The following is a 26,200-nucleotide window of genomic DNA, read 5'->3' as shown; positions in this document are numbered from 1 at the left end:
TGGTTAAATTATCTGTCTACCCAAGTTCATATTTATTGCGGTCGCTACAACACACAGCCCTGTCTGCGTTTCTAAAATAATCCTGCAATAGCATAAAATACGTGTGTTCAGTGCTGTTTAAAAAAATACTGCCAGGGGTGTAATAAAATGAGTATGGCAGGAGGGGGGACCTGATTTCAAAATTATTGAATGGGCGGTGGTGCTGTGCAATACGTCTAATAGCATATCTGTCCAAATGAAGAGGCTAGCATACATGCCTAGAGACCCAATTCAGGCGGGCGACTCTCGAATTTTGAACCAAAAAGGACATTGTCTCTTGCCCGAAACTGTCTTTTCTCCAATAGATGTCAGCAGTGGAAATGCGTTCTCCCATTTCCTCTTCTAAAATGTTGACAATTATGGACTAGTAACGTGCAAGGAGAACACAAAACAAAGCAAACAATACTGAGCCAGAAATAAGCATTGCGTTGAATCCTAGCCGAGCTAGACTGCTACAGCACAGGGCCTCAACTGAGGTTGCCTAGGTGCCTATTCTAGTAGAGCTCATATTCTCGTGGCTTACCAAAGGCAAGGGCCCACATTTAAGAAACGTGTAAAGAGGCATTGCACAGACCCCTGCGTGAGCGAGTCAGTAAATATACGAATCTCGACTCATACTAATTCTTATGTGTGTGACCCCTAAGCCAGAGAGATCAGCCATTTGTACTTCAGAGTTCTAGAAAGTGCAGATAAACATCCAAAGCCTGTACCCTTCCCCTTCTCTGCTTCTCATTCACTTCCCTTTGCTCCTCCAGTCAGTAGGTTTTGTATGCAAGCTACAACCCATCCAGTAGTACGCCTCACTTCCCCAGTATCTATTACGGTTCACCTTCGCCTATTCCAGGGAGCTCTAACCAAGTAATACCCATAGAACATAAAATCCACGGAACACTAGGATATTACAGTTCCACAGGAAGGCAGATACGATATAATCACATCACACACATTACTCAACCAGACAAGCACCTAACCATAAAGAATGAAAAAACAAGTACAGGGAGTGCAGAATTATTAGGCAAATGAGTATTTTGACCACATGATCCTCTTTATGCATGTTGTCTTACTCCAAGCTGTATAGGCTCGAAAGCCTACTACCAATTAAGCATATTAGGTGATGTGCATCTCTGTAATGAGAAGGGGTGTGGTCTAATGACATCAACACCCTATATCAGGTGTGCATAATTATTAGGCAACTTAACAAAAAACAAATATATACCCATTTCAATTATTTATTATTACCAGTGAAACCAATATAACATCTCAACATTCACAAATATACATTTCTGACATTCAAAAACAAAACAAAAACAAATCAGTGACCAATATAGCCACCTTTCTTTGCAAGGACACTCAAAAGCCTGCCATCCATGGATTCTGTCAGTGTTTTGATCTGTTCACCATCAACATTGCGTGCAGCAGCAACCACAGCCTCCCAGACACTGTTCAGAGAGGTGTACTGTTTTCCCTCCTTGTAAATCTCACATTTGATGATGGACCACAGGTTCTCAATGGGGTTCAGATCAGGTGAACAAGGAGGCCATGTCATTAGATTTCCTTCTTTTATACCCTTTCTTGCCAGCCACGCTGTGGAGTACTTGGACGCGTGTGATGGAGCATTGTCCTGCATGAAAATCATGTTTTTCTTGAAGGATGCAGACTTCTTCCTGTACCACTGCTTGAAGAAGGTGTCTTCCAGGAACTGGCAGTAGGACTGGGAGTTGAGCTTGACTCCATCCTCAACCCGAAAAGGCCCCACAAGCTCATCTTTGATGATACCAGCCCAAACCAGTACTCCACCTCCACCTTGCTGGCGTCTGAGTCGGACTGGAGCTCTCTGCCCTTTACCAATCCAGCCACGGGCCCGTCCATCTGGCCCATCAAGACTCACTCTCATTTCATTAGTCCATAAAACCTTAGAAAAATCAGTCTTGAGATATTTCTTGGCCCAGTCTTGACGTTTCAGCTTGTGTGTCTTGTTCAGTGGTGGTCGTCTTTCAGCCTTTCTTACCTTGGCCATGTCTCTGAGTATTGCACACCTTGTGCTTTTGGGCACTCCAGTGATGTTGCAGCTCTGAAATATGGCCAAACTGGTGGCAAGTGGCATTGTGGCAGCTGCACGCTTGACTTTTCTCAGTTCATGGGCAGTTATTTTGCGCCTTGGTTTTTCCACACGCTTCTTGCGACCCTGTTGACTATTTTGAATGAAACGCTTGATTGTTCGATGATCACGCTTCAGAAGCTTTGCAATTTTAAGAGTGCTGCATCCCTCTGCAAGATATCTCACTATTTTTTACTTTTCTGAGCCTGTCAAGTCCTTCTTTTGACCCATTTTGCCAAAGGAAAGGAAGTTGCCTAATAATTATGCACACCTGATATAGGGTGTTGATGTCATTAGACCACACCCCTTCTCATTACAGAGATGCACATCACCTAATATGCTTAATTGGTAGTAGGCTTTCGAGCCTATACAGCTTGGAGTAAGACAACATGCATAAAGAGGATGATGTGGTCAAAATACTCATTTGCCTAATAATTCTGCACTCCCTGTATAAGTGCCCTGTAAGTAAATCTGAAATCACCCATATCTGCATGTCAGAGGTTTTTGCAACACACACATCTCATGATTTACTGGAATGTGTAAGTATTACAATAAACTAAGAACTAGAATAAATTAACATCAAACCAATGGACCAGTCCCTCCTATCCCCATTGAAGTAGATGTGACTTGCCTACAATGCCATGATTAGCAACAGGCCAATGTAATAAACGTGACTTTCAGCCAGCCCTTGTTTTTCGTTACTAGCGTTAAGCATGCTGGATCTTGTAGTTGTACTTTTCATATGATTGATATGAACTTACAAGTCCCAGCATACTTTGTGCTGCTGACTGAAAAATAGGATTGGCTGCAAACTATTACCAAGTGATTGGACAGTTTGACAGCTAGGTGCAAATCGATAAGTTTGTTAAGTTGCAACACACTCAACATGTGATGGAAAAAAATTGAATAAGCAGTCACTGGGCAGACAGTACCCCTTTGTGCAGACTGCATCTTTTGCAGTTCCTCAAATGTATCTTTAAATTGAGGAACTGAAATAAACAACGTATGCAGGTCCAGGTTTCCAGGTTGTAGGAAGCTGGCTCTGTATATACTATATCAAAATGAGATATAGTGTGCACAGACTCCAGGTGTTCCCCAGAGGGTTGACAGAGGCAATAATAGATAATACTAATGCTTTATTTGTGGTAGTGTGTTCAAGCAGTTAGGCTTATCAGAGGGTAGTGTTAAGCATTTGTTGTACACACACAAGCAATAGAAGAAACACACACTCAATGACTTAACTCCAGACCAATAGGATTTTATATAGAAAAATATTCTTTCTTAATTTATTTCTAGAACCACAAGATTCATTTAGCAGGTAAGTACATTAAATGAAAGGTACTTTGCATAGATACCTATGGACTTTGAATGGAATCAACAATCTACACAGCTTTCTTAAAATGGCAAAAAGCTATTTTAAAAGTGGACACTGCAATTTTCAACAGTTTCTGGGGGAGGTAAGTAAAGTACAGTTTTTAAGGTAAGTAACAAACTTACAGGTTCAGTCTCCGGTGCCTAGGTAGCCCACCAGTGGGGGTTCAAGATAACCCCAAACACCCAGCACCAGCAACACCGCTTAGGTGCAGAGGTCAAACAGAAGCCAAATTAACGTGGACGCCTATGTAGACAAGGGGTACTCTGGTTCCGGTCTGCTTGCAGGTAAGTACCCATGTTGTCAAAGGGCAGACCGGAGGGGTTAGAGGAGCACGGGGGGGTAGCCATGTAGGCACCAAACACGCACCCTCAGCGGCCACCCCGGTGCAGGGTGCAAACAGGGCGTCGGGTTCCCAATGGTCACATAGGCACTGTAGGAAGGACACAGAAGAGCTTCTCGAGCAAGCCACCGAGTGGATAGGGAGGAGGGCTGCCTGCTAGTCACTGCTGCACCGGTGGTCGGTTTCTCTTGAGTCTGGGGGCTGTTGGTGCAGTGCTTCTCCAGTCATCAGATATCTTCTTCCTGGGCAGTCGCGGTCAGGGGGGTCCTTGGGATTCCCTCTGCAGGCGTCGTCCTGGAAAGGTCAGCCCAGGGTGGACACTTGGTCGGAATCGCCTGGGGGTCCTCTCTGGCTGGTTGGTTCCTCTGGACACGGGCCAGGGGCGTCGGGTGCAGAGTAGTTTTGGACTCACGGTTCTGGAGTGAGGTGGGAGTCCCTTTAAAGATGGTTGCCTTTTCTTCTTGTTGGACAGGTCCACTGGAGTTTCTTGGTCCTCTGTGATGCAGGCAGTCCCCTTGAGGCTTTTCAGGGGTCGCTGCACCTGTAGAACACGTCCCTTTTCTTTTGCAGGGTCTTTGAAGCAGGAGACAGGCCGGTAGGCCTGGGGCCGAGTCAGTTGTTGTCTCCTTTTCTTCACTGCTGGGTTTTCAGCTCAGCAGTCCTTCTTTTTCTATTGAGGTCGTCAGGAATCTGACCTGCTTGGTTCAGTGTGCCCTTAAATACAAGATTTGGGGGTGTTTTAGTGATCAGAGTGCAGTAGCTAATGGCTACTGTCCCTGAGGGTGGCTACACCCTCCTCGTGCTCACTCCCTTTGGGGAGGGGAGCACATTCCTATTCCTCCAAACCAAGATGGAGGATTCTGCAAGGAGGGGTGACTTCAGCTCTGGACACCTTAGGGGTGGTCCTGGCTGAGGTGGTGACTCCTCCTTGTTTTTCCTAACTATCCCTCTGGACTTGCCACCAAAAGAGGGGGCTTTGTCCGGGGGCTCGGCATCTCCACTAGCTGGTAACATGAAGCCTGAGCCTTTGAGGCTCACTGCTGCAGGGGGGAGGTGTGAAGCACCTCCACCCAGTGCAGGCTTTGTTTCTGGCCCCAGAGAGCACAAAGGCTCATACCCCATGGTGTCAGAAACTCGCCTCGTAGTGGCAGGCTGGCACAAACCAGCCCGTCCTGCACTGAAGGAGTGGGTAAAATACAGGGGGCATCTCTAAGATGCCCTCTGTGTGCATTTTTTTAAAAACCCAACACTGGCATCAGTGTGGGTTTATTATTTGATACCAAACTTCCCAGTATTCAGTGTAGCCATTATTGAACTGTGGATTGCGTTTTGTCAGACTCCCAGACCATATACTTAATATGGCCACACTGTACTTACAATGTCTAAGAATGGACTTAGACGCTGTAGGGGCATATTGCTCATGCAGCTATGCCCTTACCTGTGTTATAGTGCACCCTGCCTTAGGGCTTTAAGGCCTGCTAGAGGGGTGACTTACCTATGCCACAGGCAATGTTTTGTGTGCATGGCAACCTGAGGGGGATGCCATGTCGACTTTGCCTTTTTCTCCCCACAAATTCACACAATCTGCAATGGCAGTGTGCATGTGTTAGGTGAGGGGTCCCTTTGGGTGGCACAACACATGCTGCAGCCCTTAGGGACCTTCCCTGGTCACAGGGACCTTGGTTCCACTGGTACCTTTTACAAGGGACTTATCTGTGTGCCAGGGGTGTGCCAATTGTGGAAACAATGGTACATTGTTAGTGAAAGAACACTGGTACTGGGGCCTAGTTAGCAGGGTCCCAGTACACTCTCATTCAAGTCAGCATCAATATCAGGCAAAAAGTGTGGGGGGGGGTGTGTGAGGGGGGGCTAACTGCAACAAGAGACATTTTCCTACACAGGTTTATCAACATGGGTTATTCAGTTTCCAGAGCATGACACAATTTTTGCTTCCACTTAAATGGGGCTATCAAGGCTGGGCCTGGTAGTCTAGCACGAGGGTATGCTGGGATCAGGTGACGATGCATGTGGTGGGTGCAGATATACTCTGAACAGTGTGACTCCATAGTAGTACCCATGCTTGCACCAGCAGCACCTCAGGAGTATTTTCCTGTACAACTTTAACATGTCTACAGGCCTCTTGGAAATAGTGGGATCAGACAATTGGTCTACTCCATTCGTATTGGTTGTGCTTGCTTGGTAATCTTTCAAAAGCAGAATGAACTGACCAGAGGTGCTGTTGAGCCTGGTTCTTCTCTCTGACCTATGAACACTGGGCTGGCAAGCAAAATTATAGGTCATCCTATAAAGTGGAAACAGGGTCTCTCGGTTATTGGCAAGCGGCATAGCCCAAATGAGAGGACCTAGACAAGAAACACAAGGATTGTGCGAGTCTCCGATACTTGGAGAGGCCTGCTCCATGTATAAATTGAGTAGGCTCGGTGCTAATAATTAACTAAGTCTCATCCTGTCCTCTATTGGTAGACGGATGCTTACAAACCTGAATGCTCATTTTGTACTGTGGTCTATTTTACATTTGGAGGCTCTTGCAATGGGTCAGATTGTTATTGCTTTTGTCAGAGATCTTTTTGTTACTTGCAATTTCTAAATTAAAATCCTAATATAGAACAGTGAGCCATTAACTGTTAAATTCTGAGTTTATGCTTTTCAACCAAAGTAGTCTTAAACTATACAGTCTACCAGTATGGATGACCTGTGACTCCTACACCTTGTAGTCCTCTGACTTACATAACATTTCCTGTACACTGATTTGACACACGTAGGATTGATTGTCTCTGTACTGTGACATCCTACCATACACTCGTATGAATGATGCTAAAACTAATTAAATGCATCTGAGAGAGAGTGTTTATGGAGACGTGAGTGGCTCTGTTAGAGGGTGGTAGTGAGGGAATCCATGGCGGAGATGGTAATTGGGAGGCCGCCTGCAATCATTGTCGCACTGGCGCCACCAGCGCTAAAGCCACCCCTGGCTGGGCCTGATGTAGTCTTTTTTTTTTTAGCAGAAATAGGCCCTAAACCTACATGGCTGCAGCCCACATTATTGTAATGATACCAGACTTTGGGCCTGATTACAACTTTGGAGGAGGTGTTAATCCGTCCCAAATGTGACGGATATACCACCAGCCGTATTACGAGTTCCATAGGATATAATGGACTCGTAATACGGCTGGTGGTATATCCATCACTTTTGGGACGGATTAGCACCTTCCTCCAAAGTTGTAATCAGGCCCTTTGTCTTTTCTTAATCGTTTTGCTGCAGCAGTCATCATCATCATATCAGGGAGCTATTTTATTTTGGGCTTGTGCTCGCTGTGGTACTGGACACTTCAACTCTGGATGCATTTTTCCTAATTAATTATGGACTCTGTTATTTTACGTGCACTGTTTTTATATAGTGCATATCCGCATTTGATTCGGTCCTTCAGACCTTTTCCTTGAACACATATGTGCTTGTAGTTGTAAATTAGTCCATGGGGAGCCGCCCATGCATAGACCATGACTAGCCCAGTCACAGTAGTGTTGTGTCGCATGTTGGGTTTCCCCTGCACTTGCTTTTTGAAGGGGGCAGTCATTGCAACCTGCCAGGGTGTATTGCAAGTCACTAGACTAGTTTGTCCTGCTAGGCTTGTGCTGTAAAGGGTACAACTGTACTTTCCTGGTTGTTACTGGATGGTTTGTGTAAATAGGTATGAGGACTAGATGGGGCAGAATCTATTACCGACAGTATTTAAGTTCATACTAGTGTCAGGCTGATGGGTTGCTTATCTGTGTAATCTCTGAGGAAGGGTTTTAGTTTGATTTCTCCTGCAGTTTCGAATCAGCCCTTTCAACAGGTCCTTTAGGACTCTGAATTTACAAGCCTGTCTATATATACTCCCCTATCTGACCTGCACCATGCACCTATATGCCAGCACTGAGTCATTTAGAGGGGTCTCACTAGGCACAGACCTACACTCTCTTGACTGATAGGCCAGTAATGGCATACTGACAGGGCTCTTGTGATGCTTCTCTACGCTGCCCTCTTCAATGCACCACTCTCCCACTACTGAGACATCCACAGGGCTCTATGTTGAATGCCGACATGCATTAATAGCCCTTTATTGAGATACTCCTAGAGAAGTGTGACATGAGACTTTTTTGTGGCCCAAGCCATAAATAAAGATGCCTTTAAATTCTGTCTTTATCATGTCACATATGCAAGTGCTTCACAGACAGAGGTCCAATGTGAGGCTATGTATGACAAATACCTGCTTCTTTTAACATGGGATTGGTGTTACTTTTCTTTCTTTGACTGCAAAGTGAGAGGAGTTTTTAAGAGTGAATTATGAGAAATTTTTGCTGGAGTACAGGAAGTGTGAAAGGAAAGGCTATAGGATGTTGTTTTTTACAACATGCAACACACTGTAAATAACTGTAAATGAACTGTTTGCATTCAGCAGATAAGGAAGCAAGAGTAAAGCAACTTTTTTATGTAATTCTGAAATGTGCTAGAAACAAATTTTAATAGGAACAAAACAAATCAAGACACTTCACTTGGTGATGCACAAATGATAAATATTCCCAGAAACCTGATTTCCACACATTATCATTTGAGTGCTATATAGTTTTATCAGTAAACTATGGTGGTCATTCTGACCCTGGCGGTCAAAGACCGCCAGGGCGGAGGACCGCGGGAGCACCGCCGACAGGCCGGCGGTGCTCCAATGGGGATTCCGACCGCGGCGGTAAAGCCGCGGTCGGACCGGCAACACTGGCGGGCTCCCGCCAGTGTACCGCCGCCCCATTGAATCCTCCAAGGCGGCGCAGCTTGCTGCGCCGCCGAGGGGATTCCGACCCCCCCTACCGCCATCCAGATCCCGGCGGTCCGACCGCCGGGATCCGGATGGCGGTAGGGGGGGTCGCGGGGCCCCTGGGGGCCCCTGCAGTGCCCATGCCACTGGCATGGGCATTGCAGGGGCCCCCGTAAGAGGGCCCCTAAATGTATTTCACTGTCTGCTGCGCAGACAGTGAAATACGCGACGGGTGCAACTGCACCCGTCGCACAGCTTCCACTCCGCCGGCTCGATTCCGAGCCGGCTTCATCGTGGAAGCCTCTTTCCCCCTGGGCTGGCGGGCGGCCTGAAGGCGACCGCCCGCCAGCCCAGCGGGAAAGTCAGAATTACCGCCGCGGTCTTTCGACCGCGGAACGGTAACCTGACGGCGGGACTTTGGCGGGCGGCCTCCGCCGCCCGCCAAGGTCAGAATGAGGGCCTATATGTCTGTGCAAAGGTAGTGGTCATTCCAGTGGAAAATGTGCTGTCTGTAAAGGACAATGCACACAATGCTTTAGCTATATTCAGAAATTGCATGCCTCTTGTCCTTTGAAGGTAGGTGTGTCCCAAAATGTTGTTATTCTAAAATAACATAAAATAATTTCTAAACCGTTTGGGAAGCACTGTCATAGAGTTCTCACACGTATGTTCTGCCATGCTCCAAGTACAGACATCCCACCAATGACATGGAAAGTTCACACAAACACCAGCTTTTCCTGTCTGCATCATGCACTCATGGGTCAGTACTGAGATGCTGATAGCAGAGACTAATCTGCACCCTCCCCTGTTATGTCAGTATTGAGAGTCTTAGAGGTCTCCAGCTGTGCAGCACTGTACTGATTTGCACCATGCACTGATATTTCAGTACTCTGAAATAAAATACACTACCCATAAATCATCAGTGGGCTGAGCACATGTTGCATAGTTATAGATAGAATCCCAATTGGATAGTTCGTGTGCTTGAAGTCCACTACAGAGATCTGGGTGTAACCTGCATGGCAGGAGCTCCAGGTTGAGTCAGACAGCTTGGAGGGTTGATGCACCAGCTGTAGGGTTCTGCATGCAAACTGCAAGCTACAGTTCAAGCCATATTAATGAGACTAGGGCATTCATTCAGTTCATAATAAGATAGCTCGAGGAATTGATGTCTCTTCACAAATGTCTACTCTACTCTACAGGTGACAGGTCCCGTTGGCATATGGCAGAAGGTGGCAGGCCCTACATTTATGTGCATTTACTAGGCGCGCATTGAGAGCACACGCTGGCTTCAGTGCACAAGAGGATCAATTTCAGAATCTTCTGGACTGAAAGGCTTCCCGGCATAAAGGATCACTATACGTCAAAAACCTTGCATCGCGCTATGCCCCAAACAGAAGCCTGCCCTCATCTACAAACTTTATCACCATTGAAACATGGAGAGATTACTGATAGTCCAGAACCCCAGGCTGTGGAAAGCACTGAACTAAACACCGATGGCAGGGCCTACCCATCTGAATTTCAGGAAAAGATTGAAAACTGAACTGCTCTAGATTCCCTGCATCTGATCTGATCAGAAATTTGGGAAGTAATTGAAGAATATTGGACCAGGCCCATATTCCCCATCAACTCACTAATACAACACTTTGCCCAACTGCAGTGCTGGGAAGTATCTCAAAGGCAAGTTTTGCATGCAATTCTGTCTGTCTTAGGTGTTGACTGCAATGTTTATGTACTTGTGAGTGTGTGTGTGTACTCACCCTCTGTCTCGTGTTTTTGCTATCACACCGTTCTGATGTTCTAAATCAATATAAAGATGTAGTGTATTTAAAATTTGAGGCGAGCTTGCCTTGCAGTCAACATTATACAACATGGCGAAGAGCATTAGACTGGGCAACAACAGCGTAATTTAATTGCAGCACTTAGAAATGGCAGACGTGTGGTATGTAGTACCATACCAAGCACACATTTTAAATATTTTGTATTATTGAATTGAAGGGGTTCACAGGTAGGAGACTGAGCCAATGCCTGGGGCACATGAGAAAAGTCTGTGAAAAATACCTTTTCCCTAGCCCCACTTCTAAGCCCTCCCCCACCAATGGAAGGCAAAGCACTGAAAGAATTGAGCTGGGACAAGTGGGTTTGCGTTTTGAAAATCAGTTCTCAGGCTGTATTTATTACAACAATTAATATTACATAAACAGAAATTGCTTGGAAAAAAATATACATAAATCACCTAACCACACATCTTAAGTCATGTTTGGCCACCCTGCTGGTCCTCAGAGCACTGGTTAATTGACTAGTGAGCCCGAGTGCTACCCACCAGGCCGTATACACACTCAACAAGGCAAACTCCCTTCTCCATCACAGAGAGAGGAGCAAAAGGCCAGCAAGTCAGCTGAGCCCGAAATCACCCAGGCCAGAGCAACCCAAAGAGGGATCCTCCCTACCACCCTTTGGGAGATGGGCCTGGACAACCAGGCCAGATCTTGGTCCCCTGGCACAAGGTCCAACTCCCCACAATCTACGGGCAGTGCCATAGAGTACCCGTAGAGCCAGGGGCAATCAGAGTAGCAGAGATCCCTAGTCCTGCCTTACAATCCGTAGTACTTCTGCCCCTAGTTAATCAAAAGTTAAAAAACAACTGCATCCGGAATTCTCCTGCCTTCTTGTTTCCACCACCAAGGTGCCTACCAGCTTTGAGGCCAAACCTTACTCTATCACTGTTGTAAATATGACAAAAACAACAGTGTATGCAGGACAAATGAGATGTAGCAAGTGAAAAAAAATCAAAAAACACCCTGAATACCCGTTCACACCCTATGCATTGTACTTGGGATGGGTGGGTGGGTTAAAGATGCTCCCAGGTGTAGCAGGTGGTATCGGCGGTCTGCAGGGGCACAAAACACCACAAAGCTAAGTGGGTGTTCATTACTACCTACAGCTTAAATGCCCCTACCTGTGCCCCTCCTGGCCATCCAAAAGATCCCGCTGACCTCTGGCAGCTAATGGGCGCCGACTGAGCCTCGCGGGCAGGAGTGCACAATATCAAATAAAACAAAAACACCAAGGGCAAGCATGCCGCTGGCAGTCATCCCTCCCAGGTCAGGCATCGGCCCCAGCTTTGCCCCTCGATTTCATTGTGAATGCGAGCTTGGTGCTAGAGGGCTCTAGGTGCACATGTGCATTAAGCGTGCGTGAGAAAGTGCACAGTCAAATGCCTGTGTAAACTGGTTTCAGTCGCTGGGAGCTTTCTACTGTTACTATGACCCAGTTTATTTTTAAAATATGCTGGTTTCCTGCTTTTCTTCTGAGCTACTGTGTTTTTAATAAACACTGGCCAATGTAGGCTTATGTGATCATGTGTAAGCAAAACACTGCCTTCACCAACGAGCGACAGCACACTTCCTGAACCAAGAGGAGTAATATATATATATATATATATATATAAAAAATATCTTGCAAGCCACCCTTCTTCGAAATCACCAAGTATTCATTTCTAACAACACAGATCTTTTATGTAAAACACCATACATTCTAGTGGTAACAGAGATCCCAGACTCTGCTCGTACCATCCCAGCTCAAAGGACTCTGTTCCACCACTGGTACCGAGACATGTTACAATGCCACAAATCTGCTACCTCTCCTCCAGAACTCTACTTCCTAAATATACTAGTGTGTGGGTCTCTTTACAGAGCTGCGGGATAAGCATAGGGCCTTGTAGACATGTCATCCTTAAAGGGCCCAGTCCTGCCCCCGTCCCCTGTACCAAGTGCTACTGGTAGGCTGGGTCCTTGTGTGAGAGCAGCCAAAATAATGCATCTCTGGGATTTGCATGTGGGTTTGGTAACATGGGTACTACAGTGCCTCATTGAGGTTCTAGCCTCCCACCCTATACCACACCAGGTAACATATACAGACTTGGTTCTCCATACAGAAGTGTCCCAAGAATCTGATCAACTCACCTACTTAGCCATTATTATTTTATTACAAAGAGATCATAACTGTTAAGCTGAGTCTAAGCACTTTGTGGGGATTAGAAGGAAGGTAGTTAAATACCTGCCAAAGGACGATATAGATTGTGTGCAATCAGTGTATCCCAAACATTATTCCATACAACCACCTCACTGTGCAGAGATAATGGTGGAGTCTCAGTTGTAAAAAAGTGGGTTTTGGGAACACGCTGAAGAGCCACTGGTGCTTTCTGGGGAGCCGTACCCTATGTCTGTCACAGGCATTCAAGCATAAAGAGAAGGACAGACCAATGGGACAGAGAGATGGGATACTGAGTTTTATGGGAGGTAGAGTGGCTGGCCCCAGCCTGGTAATAGTGGAAGAGTAACATCTAGAGTGTAATTGGGGTCTTTCTGTTGATTCAAGGCTTCATTGTCTGAGAGGAGAAAAGTGCCCTGGGCGCATGAACAGATCTGTGTTCTACTACTGAGACACCGCTGGTTCTTTCAACAACCAGATCTAGCGTCTCTCAGGCAGGCTGCCGATTTGTGTCATATTCCTGATCCCTCTTAAGGTAGATCTTGGTGGCATCTGCATACAGATGGCATCCAATGCTGTAGACTTCTGAGAAATCAACCAGTGTGGCCTTGTAGATGAAGAGATTCATATGGGGGGAGATGTCCTTCATGGGTCACCATAGACATCTAGTCCCCTAACAAGCTATTCCAGTAGCCAAGAATCAGCTAGTATATCTATGTGAGGTGTTCTAAGGGCAAGCGTGAGGACTTAGGAATGAAGTCTCGCCCTGTTTTTTTCGAAGATGACTCATCACTCAACACCTTGTTACTTTCACAGCAACACCCCACTATGTGCGCTCCTATTTACCCTCATACAGTGGTGGACTAGACCAAACATTACCCACCATGGCTACAGGGAGTTGATGAGCTCAATCTCACTCTATGTAGTGGATCAGGGATGATGGACTCCAGCTAGGAAAATAGACTTTGCAAAATTAAATCTTAATGTAGGGCAGTGCGATCTATACCAGTGGCATAAAGGACAACCTTTAAAAGTGTGTGGGAATTGAGGGCTGAGCATGCCAAAGGTCATTTTAATGAGGGCCCAGTTATAGGTGGATGTGGGTATTAGAGCTCCCTTATACATGTAACGGAAGACACTTAGAAAAACCATATTTTGAAATTATATCCAGATAAGTATACTAGTTGTAAATATCTAGTGCACCCCTAAGGAAGATGCATATAGCCATTTCCAAGGTAATTACTTGGAGGCAAGGCTACCTATGTTGGGACAAGAGTTTTCCATACAGATCATCATACAGATCATCGTAGGGTGATTCCTAATTCCACCTCTCCAACCCGATCCTTGCTATTACAATGGAAACATGTAGGTCGTTGCTACCAAGAATGAAAATACAGACCTGTAAGACACTGTCAGGATTCCAGCTTTGGCTTTATGCTGGGTGAGGCTGAGATTGGCTGTGCTCGGTTGTACGCTGGAGCAAGCACCGGACATAGCACTTGGTTGGGCTGCTCTCATGGTGAATTTTTGCAGCACTCTGAACGTAAACTAATTACTCCACACAATACTTTTTTCAGCAAGTTTATGGCAAATGCTGCTTGATGCACACATTCTAGTTCGATGTCCATAAATTTAAACTATGCAGGCATCATACTTATGAGGAGAGTACCTGGGCACTGGAATAGCTGCTAACAGGGCTGTACCGTGCATATTCATCTTATACTGTGAATAATCTAAAATTGTATGCCTCCAACTTTTCAGGAACACAGTTTTCCCAGGGATTCTGCTGAAATCCCTATGACTTGTCAGCCCCTGGTCCCAGGCCAGCATCTCATCATTAACAATTAAGGAAGAAGGGTGCTCTCCCTTCACACGCCCTATTGGGGGGAGCCCTGAGTTTAATTTACATACCTCTCACTATTAACATGTGCACTCCCTTTCATACAATTAGTGCCTTGTTTACAAATATGTGTGTGTGTTTAAGTGCTGTGGTAGCTCAAGTTTTTCACTAAGTGCCTAATCACTAGGGGCCTTGAGTCACTGATCATATGGATCAAAAACAGAAAGGAGAGACAGGGAGCGTGTCTAAGGTCCAGTATACATGCTCCTAAGTGTATATGTCCTTGCATGTCCGCCTAGATTGGAAAGAGCAGCCGGAAGATGTGGTCACAACAAGGCAGAGTTTTATAATATGTTATTTAATTCTTATGGAGTACACGAGGGCAGTATATAGTCTGTCGTGGCAGTATATATGTGACATGCCTCCATGGTGTGGATGGGGGCTGTACATTCAAAACTGCAGCAGCCTTTGAAGACCCATGTCAGATCTTTGAGACTAGGAGATGTGGTCAGCCAGGGCTTTCGCACATGCCTGTGGGGAAGCCTTCCTGCAAGGGATGGCTCGTCGCATTTGGAGAGTAAAGAAAGAAACAAGTACAATTTTTAGTTTGTTGTTTTTACTTGCATTAAAGTTTCAAGAATATTTTCTTTTCCACATAGAGCCATTTTAAGGATTTTGAGGTCCCAGACAAAATATGGGGATACCCTTTGCAGCAACGTTGAATTTATTACCCATTTCCAGTGAATTCAAGACCTGATAATGCCAAACAATAGTGAATGATACATTACGTTTCTGAAATGATAAAAGAAATGCTAATTCCCTCATTGTACTCTTAGAAGCTTAGGAGAACCTCTGTTTTTCTGCGTGGTCAGCCCTTACCGACCTACTGCTTTGCTCTTTCCTTTCCTTTAGTCTGTACAGGAACTGCATACCTTTTGGGGATCCTGGTGACATGGACCCAGCACTTGCCCAAATGAATTCTCTGGTGAGCAGTGCCCAAGAAAAGTGACTAAAACACAGGACAAACAAGCATTTACAATGCAATGTGTCTTGTGTTTGCTTGAGTTAGAGTTATTAGCATTGTAAATTCCTAACTAGAATGTTCTTGCCTCATAAATTGAAAATAAAAAGTAAAACAGTTGACATAAGTGGGCCAATGCAAAGTGCCATGGCCGCCATGAGCGCGAAGGAGAGACACAAAAGGAAAAAGACATTTGCACAGTCAAAAGTATCGGCAAATGTGCCATTATCCATGTAACAGGGTCGATGACCAAGGTGGTAACAAAACTTCCCGAAGGAGGGACAAACTTAAAGCATTTACCAATGATAAGAAAGGATTTTTGAAAGGCAAGCCTATGAATGAGTGATAGTGATGGGCGTGTCTATGATGGGCGTGTCTAAAAGCCCACAGATACATTACAACATGTTGCTTGTGAGCTCAACCTAAAAATGAAAAAGCCCTTTAGAAGAATTAGGTGCCTCTTGAGGTTACTTTTTTAAAAAAGATCCAGGGTAGCAGTTCCCAACCTGTGGTACGGGGCCCTCAGGTGTCCTTGACACATTCCCAGGGGTCCGCGGCCCTGGGCCTGCAGGAAGGCACTTCTCCATCTGGGGCCTCTCAGAAACATGTGTATTTTTACCTAATTTGTGCAGCAGTTTTAAAAGCACTGCAAATTTCCTTGTGCATCCAGTGGCTTTCCAGCAAAAATAAAAGCGTCATGCTAACTCTGGTGATTAATGTTCCAGCTGGAAAGAGATGGGAGTTTTGTCTACTGGCATTTTGGACTCATCTAAGGTAGCGCAGATGGTTAATATACCTGCTGCAAAGAATGTGTATCATTCAGAGAACAGTATTTTATGGCCATAGCACAGTGGGTTACTGCTTTTGTTACATACATTCTTTCGTCACTGTGCAGTTCATAAGTTACACTCGTAATGTAGAACAGGGAGCTATGAACTGCCAAAGAGCTACATGCAAACTGCATGGCACAAATTAGAAAGTTATGTTTTTCCCCCTGTCTTCATTATCCTAACGCTGCTAAAACAGGTTTGCTTGTGTAGAAATACACTCTTATTATTAAAGTCAATGCTAATCACTGTGTTTTGTTCTGAATACTGAGTTTGTGCTTCTCCAGACCAAGCACTTAGAAAATGCCTACCGCTATGGATGACATGTGATCCTTGAGACTTTAATGTGAGTAAAAACTCCTAACTGAAAAATATACTGGATTCTTTCTTTACTCTCCAGATGCGGCGAGCGGTGCCATGCGGGAAGGCTTCCCCGCAGGCATCTGCGAGAGCCCTGGCTGGCCACATCTCACCGGTTTCAAAGTCCGAAGTGAGGCTTCAAAGCTGGTGCAGTTTTAAATGTACATCCTCCATCCACGCCATGGGGACACGTCACATATGTACTGCCCTCGTGAACACTGGCAGAGGCCCATAACATGTTATAAAACTCTGCGTTGTGGTGACCACGCCTTCCAGCTACTCTTTCCAATCCAGGCAGACACACAATGATTTATTTACAGTGGCAAAGGTGCCTCAGGGTTTAAGGGAAACGCCTTTCTTTGGTTTAAGGGGGCGGGGGAGAGAATCTGTTTCCTGATGTCCTTCCTTCAGGGATCAGTCGTAATTTGCATGTAAATGGGCTTTTTGTTTAAAAAGTATCAGCAGTGGGGGTAATACACAAATGCAAAGCTGGACAGAGACAAAAAGGCAGCAACTGAATAAACAAGCATTTGCAATGCAATAGGTCTCGCATTTGTTCGAGTTAGAGCTATTAGCGTTGTTAATTCCTAACCGGACTTTTGTTGCTACATATTTTTAAAGAAAAAAAATGAGCGCGATCGTGCTATGTAAAACCCAGCGCGATTGCGCTGAAATTGAAATCCAAAAAAACAAGCTTTGTGACAATTTAAAAACAAACAAAAAAGGTCGCCCCCCCCCAACAACAGATGAGGAATGGAAGCGCAAGAAAACTGTAGTTGAGAGGTGCGTTGCTGCAAAAACCGGAAGTGATGTTGCTGCCTGAACCACCTAGGAGGCTGCACAGAAGAGGGACACTGGACTGGACCAAGCAGGTGGGAGAAAAGTCCATTATACAATACAGCAGGTCCTCCAAACAGCGCATGCGCGCTGCCTAGGCTCGACCTAAACAGGGAAAAACACGCAAGATGTGCTGAGTAGCTAATCTGATCCTCTTTATGGAATGTATTCTGCTACATTCAGTGCTGCATTTATAGTGGGAAAAGTGAGTGACGCTATAAACCCCTTATGTGCCCCCAGATGCATAGTTCTCCCCTTCAAGAGGATAAACCTCAGGCTACTGCACAGCGCGCCATTCCAACCTTTAGCTTGTCTCCAACCACAACCCATGTTGGCAGATATGGAAACCGATGACAGTTCATGGACAAGTGAGAGACAATTTTGTGATTCTCAGCTATTCTGCTTCACCATAATGTGTGATCCTGGCCAAATGGTTTTGTTTCTGTGTTTGGGTTACTGTATTTCTAAAAAATGTGAGCACTCTCAAACTCATTTACCCTCCGCATGGTATTAAGAATAAATGGAGTGTAAAAAGACGTTGCTGCTTTTTCTGCTTGAGGTATCGCTCATTTGTAGTCCACAGGATCTATGTTTGATGTGACAACAATTGTGTCATGTGTGTGTGTGTGTCCGTCCGTCCTTGCGGAATCCAAGAAGTGGGGAGGAGGCTCTGGTTTTGAGTGGGAAGCCGTTCCACGCTTTAGGAGGGATGTAAGAGAACGCCTCCTGATCTGCTGCTTAGTATAAATGGGCAGAGTAGCAGCCTAGTTAGGTGGAAGGAAGTGTGACTTCAGATAGGTAGGGCCTAAGTTCTGTAGTGTCTTGAACGTGTGTGCGAGGAGTTTGAAAGGAGGTTGCTTGTGAACCGGGCGCCAGTAGAGCTCCCTGAGGGTGTGGTGTGATGGGAGTTCCGTGCGGCAGGATGAGGCTGAGTCTGGCTGCCGAGTTCTGCATGGTTTATAGTCTTTTGGTGAGTTGCTTGGTGATTCCGGAATAGAGAGTGTGTCCGTCTTTCAACTTTAATATTGATTAGGGCCTAAATGATGTATTGAATTTACAATGTCACTAATTTCACGTGACCTGGGGAAGCAGACGTGTGTCCTGAGAAAACATGACTAAGCTTGCTTATAGCTAGTTAACTAAAATCCAGTTTTAATAACAGGCCTGACAGGCAAGCCGACGCATACCCAAAAGCTAGCATCAAAATCTTTCCGTCTCCTCTCAGTGCACGGTTTGCATACACGACAAGGAGAAATCATACAAACCAACACAGTGAACTAAAACGTGTGATCTGTGAACACGCTTTGGGTGGCACAGAACCACCGTGAAGAGAATACGAACGGTAATCCTTGCGAGTCAAATACCTAACTTTTTTGTTTCATGTTGCTTTTGTTTGCTTATTCTCGATGATCTTTTGAAGGACATGCTAAGTGTTTCCCAAATACACAGACCTGTTACTAAGACTTTTTAAAGAGCTGCGACACACACAGAAACATGTTTTTATAAAAGTGGTGTGGGTGTGTGGTCGACTGAGATCCAGCAATGGTCACATTATTAGGAAGCAGGCATCGTTACAGCTGTACTAAACACATGCGAGATTCTGACAACACAACACTAATGCAATACCGAACATGCATTTAGTGGTCATTTCCGTTACACCAAAATCAGTATTTTGGCGACAAGATCACTGGAGTACAAGGTCAGACAGAATCAGCAGCAGGAGTTTTACCAGTGAGATGTGGCTCTGTATTAAGAATATTCAGGGAGGGGCGCCACATAGCATCAGAAATTGCTAATTTTCTAGAGACACTGTTACTTGTTCACACATTGCTTTTCTGTGAAGCTCCTGCGGTCATTTATTTGGGGGGAGGGAGGGGGCTGCCGTGCCCCTGTGGCGTAAAATACTTAATATTAGGTGCAGGAGATGAAATAGCCAGACATCTATGTGAACATTAAGTCCAGGTATATCCGACGTTACGTGTAAAACGTCCTGCCAATGGACCCGATCTCGGTAGAACCAAGTCCACAATTTCTGGCCGTCTGGTATGCAACTCTCCCCGGTACTTTTGTGATTCTGGCCAATCCTAAAAAATAAGGAGTGTATCACATGCGGACGAGGAACAACTACAACACCTGGCATAATCCAGGAGGTGAGCTATGTTCGATTTTGCCGTTTCTAATGTCAAAATTATACTTTCAACTACTGGAATGTGGTTTGAAATGTAAAAATGACGAAATAAAAAACACCCGAGTGGGCTAACATCAGAAATACCACAATGCTTTACCTCCCATGCTTTACGATCACTGTTATTTGGCAATGGTATACATAAAATATGTTGTTATTGCCAAACTCCTGCTACGCCTTGACCTAGTATCGACCTCAGAAGGATGAAAGGCGTTAGTTCAATGCGTGAGACCTGCAGGTTAAATTCAGAGCTCTGCGGCAGGTACGTTAACCCACCCCGCTACCGTACCGCCTATGGCACACAGTAAAACATCTGCCCTCGCGCTCCTTACCTCTAGTGGTTGCGCCGCTGCCTTTTAATTCCACATACCACAGTCCGGGCTCCTTTGTGCGGGTGCAAGCGGAGACTAGCAGGAGGATGTGATATCTAAGACCACGCCCCACGGGGGTGACGCGCTGGGCCTGCCGCCCAATGGGCGGCCGCTCGCGAGGACATCACGGGCTGCCGCACAGCTGGATTGGTGCAGCTGCCTGGAGCCATCCGCTAGTCCGATTCCGGTAACCATAGCAACTGCCAGCAGCAGGAGGAGGAGGAGAGAGCAGGCAGCAGATAAGATGCGGAGGCCGCGGCCTTGTTTCTTGTTTATCTCTAAACTCTGCAAGTTACCGTGCCGCCCCCTCCCCCCATGGATGGACCTTTGTGATGCCAGTCTCTGCCCGGGGCCCGTGAGCAGAGATAACGAGGACTTCCGGGTATTTTATTCGCACAAGGCCTTTGTGTGTGCTCTTGACTTCTGGTCCTTGTGGTTCTGTCACAATAATATACACAGAAAAACTATAAGTACTAGTAAAAAGTTATGTGTGAGCTGTCCTCGTTTGGCATAGACGACTGCCAAACCTATGACGTTAGCTGTCATGCCCGTTTGGGTTTCATAATAAACACGTGGATCATGTCCCCAGAGATCTCACGTTTGCCGTGCCCTCCTGTGAGCAGCTCATCCGCTCTATGTGTGATTTTTCTTTGCATTATGCGAGTTGTAGTCCTGGTTTTATAATGGGAAAGATAGGACTAAAAATCCCAGAATACAAAGAAAAATCACGCACTTCATCATCTGCTCATGCACGGCCTGGGAATCAGGGTTGTGTAACCTTCAGCTAGTTGTTACATTTCGCAATGCACTTGTCCCGTGCAGAATAAACAAGGACACTTTTGTGAAAATCGGGCTCCTCCCCAGCTCCAGAGTAGATTGTATTTAAATAGACACCGACACCTAGCGCGCACCTCCTAGTCCTAACTAAAAGTCACTGAGTCCGTGTCCTCGCACTGCCTCCCTCGCCCTGTTCCGCTGTGCGTCATGGCATTCAAGTCTGAGCAGGAAACACTCAAGGACACAGGAGCAGGGGGCACCAGACAAGTAAAGTAACTCAAGCCCCTGAGGCGACGGTGGTCCCGAACCCAGGGGCGTAGCTTCCGGGTTTTTTCGGGGTGGTGTTATGCCCCACCAATAAATGTATTTTTCTGGAAAATAGTTGTGTACAGGTGCTGTCAGTCGGGTATGGTGAGGTGTCTGTCGGACTTCACAATACATTTTTTTCCGCTCACACAGACAAAAGCCTCTCTGGTTTAAACGTCTTCAAAAATTTTGGTTATTTTTTTTTTCCCACAAAATATTGTCCGGACCCTTCAGGGTGCCCCTATTTAGCCCAAGGCACTTGAACATCTCTGACATATGTGAGACTCAGGGGGCCCTCTTCGCATTCTGCTGGGGAAGGAGCACTGCTATATCCTTACAGCCAGCCACACAAACGGGTACCGTTGCTTCCCGGACATAATAGACAGGCAACGAACTATTGAGACATTGGCGACTCCATCCCGAAATTTAAAGCGATGGCATCTAGTCGGAGATGCCTGACTAGCATAGCGTTAATCACCTTAAATAGAACTCCCCAATATTTCTGAAGAGACAAACAAATGCACCCTCTTAGTGATGGGTTCCAAACATCTGGGACTTGGTCCTGGTCCTTGATGCCCAGTTTTCCACTTAGCATTCAGAATCGAAGTGATGATGCCATGGGCCGAGGTGCAGGCAAGGAAATGGCCTCTTTGGCTGCGTTGGGTAGTAAAATACCGCATTATTAGGGTTCAATGGGTCCCGGTGCCACTGAACCTGCTGCACCAATGGTAGCTACATCCCTGCTAGCATCCTTGTCAGGAGTCGCATAAAAAACAAAGGTAGACCTACGCTGTAGGGCTTGCAGCCAAAGCAATGTAAGCACTTAACTCATATTAATTAAGGTTTTTTTGTATAAATTCCTGTTCCTTGGCAGTGCCGACCTAATTTGTCCATTTTCTATAACTTTTAGTATTACGCCTTGGTTATCCTGCATCAGTATACAATCAGTCGTTTTAAAATTGTCGCCTGAAAAAACAAGAAGTGAAATGCCCTGTTTTAGATTTATTGAAAGATTATTACAATCATTTCTTATCTATAGTTTAAAAAAATAAGTTTGCCACTCCACTCTGTTTTTAGAATGTCAAAGCTGTTGAGTACTTCCTCTTCAAAAATATCTAAGATTATTGTCATCTAAGATGGTCCAAAGTCCTTGGTTTGTGAAGGAGCTTCAATCTTTATTCAGCAGCGGCTCGTCGTCCTTTCTTTTGAAGACCGCAATAGGAGGTGGCAGTCTAGACACTGGAAGTATGGGCGCGGGGGTGCTACAGCACCTCCAAAATAACTGTGATAGAGTCTCGAAGGCGAATGAGCAATAAAAATGCCTTTACATTTTGTTTTCATCTTGTCATTTTCAGCCACGGCTTCTCCTCAATGGTGGAGGAGCGTCGCCACACTGGCTCAGAGCCAGCAGTAGAAAAATAAAACAATATTTTATTATGGTTGGTTTTTCAGCTGCTGGGAGGGGTGGGGCAGGGCCATGGGAGGGGGGAAGAGGAGTGGACTGCGCTTAAGTGCTCATATCAGTTTGGCCGGGTGTCTTAGGCCGGCCAAACAGACACGCACACTTAGGTTTCTCCCACCCAGCCGTATTTGACAGCAGATTTGGAGAAATAGCACAGACTCCCTGTACCTGAGCGAGCGGTAAACCAGCCCGCTCAGGCCAATTCCCACACAGCTCTCAAGCTTGGTAATAGCATGAGAGCAGAGCGGGGATTGCACAGGGAGTCTCTGGCTGGGTGGGCTGTCCTTAAAGCCATGGCATTTCATATAAAGTTACATGGTACTTTAAGTAGTCTCTGCAATAACATCATCCATATGCTGCTGTCACCCCTCACTGTCTAGGTGCCCAACACCCACCCAGCAGCCTTTTGCCACCCCTCCAGTGCATGAAATCCCTCCCGCTACTGCCTCTCTCCTTCTGTGTCCTATTTAGCGCCGACTTGCACAGAATTTGAATTTGCCAATGCCTGCTGAATTGTTTCACAAGCACTGGTAAAGCACGTGGGAAAGACGGAGGAAGAGAAAAACAAAAAGGCGTCAGAGAGGGGAAAAGCAGAAAGCTGCCAGAGTGAGCTGAAGGAGCAGGGAGTGGCTATAAATGGACTGAAGAGGCCCGAGGTGGCTTCAGGATTACGCTACCTCAGTATTATCTGCTCGCACTTTCGATTGCTGCAGCCGCGTGTTTAAGAGGAGAGCTTTGAGCACCTGCACCTTTTTATTTACAAATTAAGCCCTGGGGCACAAGTTCTAGTTAGCTCAGAAGACTACAACTGGTGAATGTCAGTATTTCTGTAAGTTTACTTGTGTTCAGATCCCTGGCTTCAGCCTGCCGGTTGAGGGCTGATTCCCACTGTGCCCATGGTCAAGTGTTTGCTGGATGTTTTATTTGGACAAGTGTGGTAAAAGTGTCTCAGTTTGTACAGCGTTCACTTGTAGATGTAGCTCATGATTTCTAGCCTTGGAATTACATTTAACTCCTTTCACAGACAGGAGTAAAGACCTGCACATGTCTTAATAGCATTATTTGTATCCCTTTTAGGGGCACAGTAGGACTACTTCCTGTGCTTGCCTTGGGGGTCTGATTTTCAGCTCCTGTTTCATATATAGGGGTTTGTGTTAACTCACTTATAGGGATGCCCTTGAGCTTTAATGGTGGGCTTCAGCCTGCTTCATGCTTCCCCTCTCACTCTGCCTCACCATTGCTTCCTCTTCTATTGTTGCTGTTTTATGGGCCTGGGTTGATCGCATACTGTTTCGCAACGCCACTGTGTTTTTTATTCACTCAGCTGACAGTGTACTTGTGCCTTGTTTATCTTTCTCATGTTTTCAGGCAGGGCTGGCTTTAGGGTGTTTAGAGCGCTGCAGAGGCACCGGTTGCTGACCTGAATTAGGGGGCGACGACCTCAGGGGGGCGCTGTGTTTAGCAATAACTTAGAAACTTGCGATTTAAAAGCATCTGCTGAAAAGTTCCTTGAGTGTCCAGCCTTCAGTAAGCAATTAACATGTCAAGATAACTCTTGTGATTAATGTTCCTGCTAGGAAGAGAGATGGGAGTTTTGTGTAGGGGCAGCTTTGACTCTCCATAAAGTAGCACAGAGGGTTAATGTGCCTGCTGCAAAGAACAAAACTATATTTTATGTGGATAGCTGAGTAGATTAGTAAAGCCATCCTTTACAAGCGATATAAAACGAATGCGTGTGAAAGGGCGGCTATGCAGAGATGAGGAGCACATTTGCCGGGTGGTAGTGAGGGAATCCCAGGAGGTGGTCATGGGGCGAGGGGGTGCCAAAAAAGTCTGTCGCACAGGGCGCCACCAGCGCTAAAGCCAGCCCTGTTCTCTGGCCCACTCTGCCTGACGCCTTGGGGCCTGGCTTGAGCATCCAACCGTGGCCAATGGTATGAGCTACCAAGGGTATTCTTCGCATAACTTACAAGAATTACATATTGGCCTAATCAATGCAAGATCGCTTCCAAAACATAATATTTGGGATCTTTTAAATGATAATAACTGGGACGTTTTATTTCTATCTTGTAAATGTTTTATTTCTAACTGAAACATGACTTAACTCCAACTTATACCCCGCCATCTCTCTGTCTGTAGCAGAGGGCCACTCAGTCACCCATATTGATCTATCTACTGGCCTGGGTGGAAAGATTTCCATAATTTATCATTCCAAAGTCCGCTGCACCCCCGCCAAGCTTGACGGTTTGGACCTAATTGACAGGCTGGTCTTTTCCCTCAAGGTCTCAACCAATTTTTCCCTCTCGGATGCCTTAGTCTATCACCCTCCAAAAGCCTCTTCTTTGTTCCTAAACACACTTATTAATGCACTCACCCCTTCTATCTACAATAGTCTAATTTAGTGGTCTTGGGACATATGAATGATCCCAACTGTAGTTTGGCAGAACAGTTTAGGGAAGCAGTGGACAACCTTAACATACCTCAGTTGGCCAAGAGTGCCACTCATAGTGGAGGGCATACCCTTGACTTGATTTTCTCCAACTAGCCTTCCATTGGTATTGACTTTCCCCTTCCACTAGCCTGGACAAATCACTTTTTAGTACCCTTTGTCATACCCCACGCCACGGTCCAGTCCGACACAATCAAGGTCAAGAGAACTTCCAGGCCATGGCATATCATCTCGGAGTGTAGTCTATCCAATATGTTTTTACGGTAGATCTATCTGCGGGAATGGATAGAGCAAGTTTTTTTCTTAATGATGTCTTGTTACTAGGTTTTGAAAACCTGGCTCCTCTAAAAAGTGCACTAGTAAGTGAACTGTGCCCTCAACCAGCTGGTTTTCACCCATTTTCCAGACAGAAAAACCTAAATGTAAACAACTTGAAAGGAAGGAGAGGTGGAGTTATGACACTGAGGAAACACAGGCTTATAGTATTGCCCTTAAACAGTTCCGGAAAAACATTAAGAAAGCTACAATTATTTTTTTTTGCTAAGCAAATTGCTGCCTCTGATAATGCCTTTAGAACACACTTTAAAATTATTAAAACATTTTTGTAGCTGGAGGCTCACAAACAAAGCGTTCCCACTTCTCAGTCTTTGGCCGAGGCTCTTTCTTTTTTTTTCCCAAACGAAATTGGCAAACATCTGCTCCAATTTTAATAGCTTTGTGGAACACCCTGCCTCCGGGACGAACTCTACCTTTTCTCCAGATAGGACTGTTTTGAGGCTTGAGTCATTTGAACATATTATTGAAAAAGTCAAATCTGGTTCGCCACTTAACCCCTGCACATGCTTTCTAAGGCTTTCACGGCAATTAATCTACAATTTATTGTCCTTTTCGATTTGTCCTTAGAACATGGTGAGGTGCCTTCCAGTTGGAAAAAGGCACTGGTGGTACGTCTTTTAAGAAATGTTAATGTGGATCCACTCATTTTGAGCAACTATAGGCCCAACTCACTCCTCCACTCATTTTGAGCAACTATAGGCCCATGTCACTCCTTCCGATGATTGGGAAGACGTTGGAATCCCTGGTGATCACCAGGCATGTTGAGCAGAATA

The 26,200-nt window shown here is 45.6% G+C and overlaps 1 protein-coding gene across 1 annotated transcript in view; it reads right to left on the bottom strand.

Annotated features, from left to right (window-relative positions):
- The window catches only part of DHCR7 (7-dehydrocholesterol reductase), an 83,747-nt gene extending 63,590 nt beyond the window's left edge, over nt 1-20,157 (bottom strand). Inside the window, exon 1 of the mRNA XM_069221910.1 lies at nt 20,059-20,157. The gene's annotated coding sequence lies outside the window, so the exon portion shown is untranslated. The remainder of the gene's footprint in view (nt 1-20,058) is intronic.
- Between the last annotated feature and the right edge of the window lie 6,043 nt (nt 20,158-26,200).

The sequence above is a fragment of the Pleurodeles waltl genome, chromosome 3_1 (genome assembly GCF_031143425.1).
Source record: "Pleurodeles waltl isolate 20211129_DDA chromosome 3_1, aPleWal1.hap1.20221129, whole genome shotgun sequence".
Taxonomy (NCBI): Eukaryota; Metazoa; Chordata; class Amphibia; order Caudata; family Salamandridae; genus Pleurodeles; species Pleurodeles waltl.
Note: the sequence above shows the minus strand (reverse complement) of the source record. Positions and strands in the feature narration are given on the sequence as shown.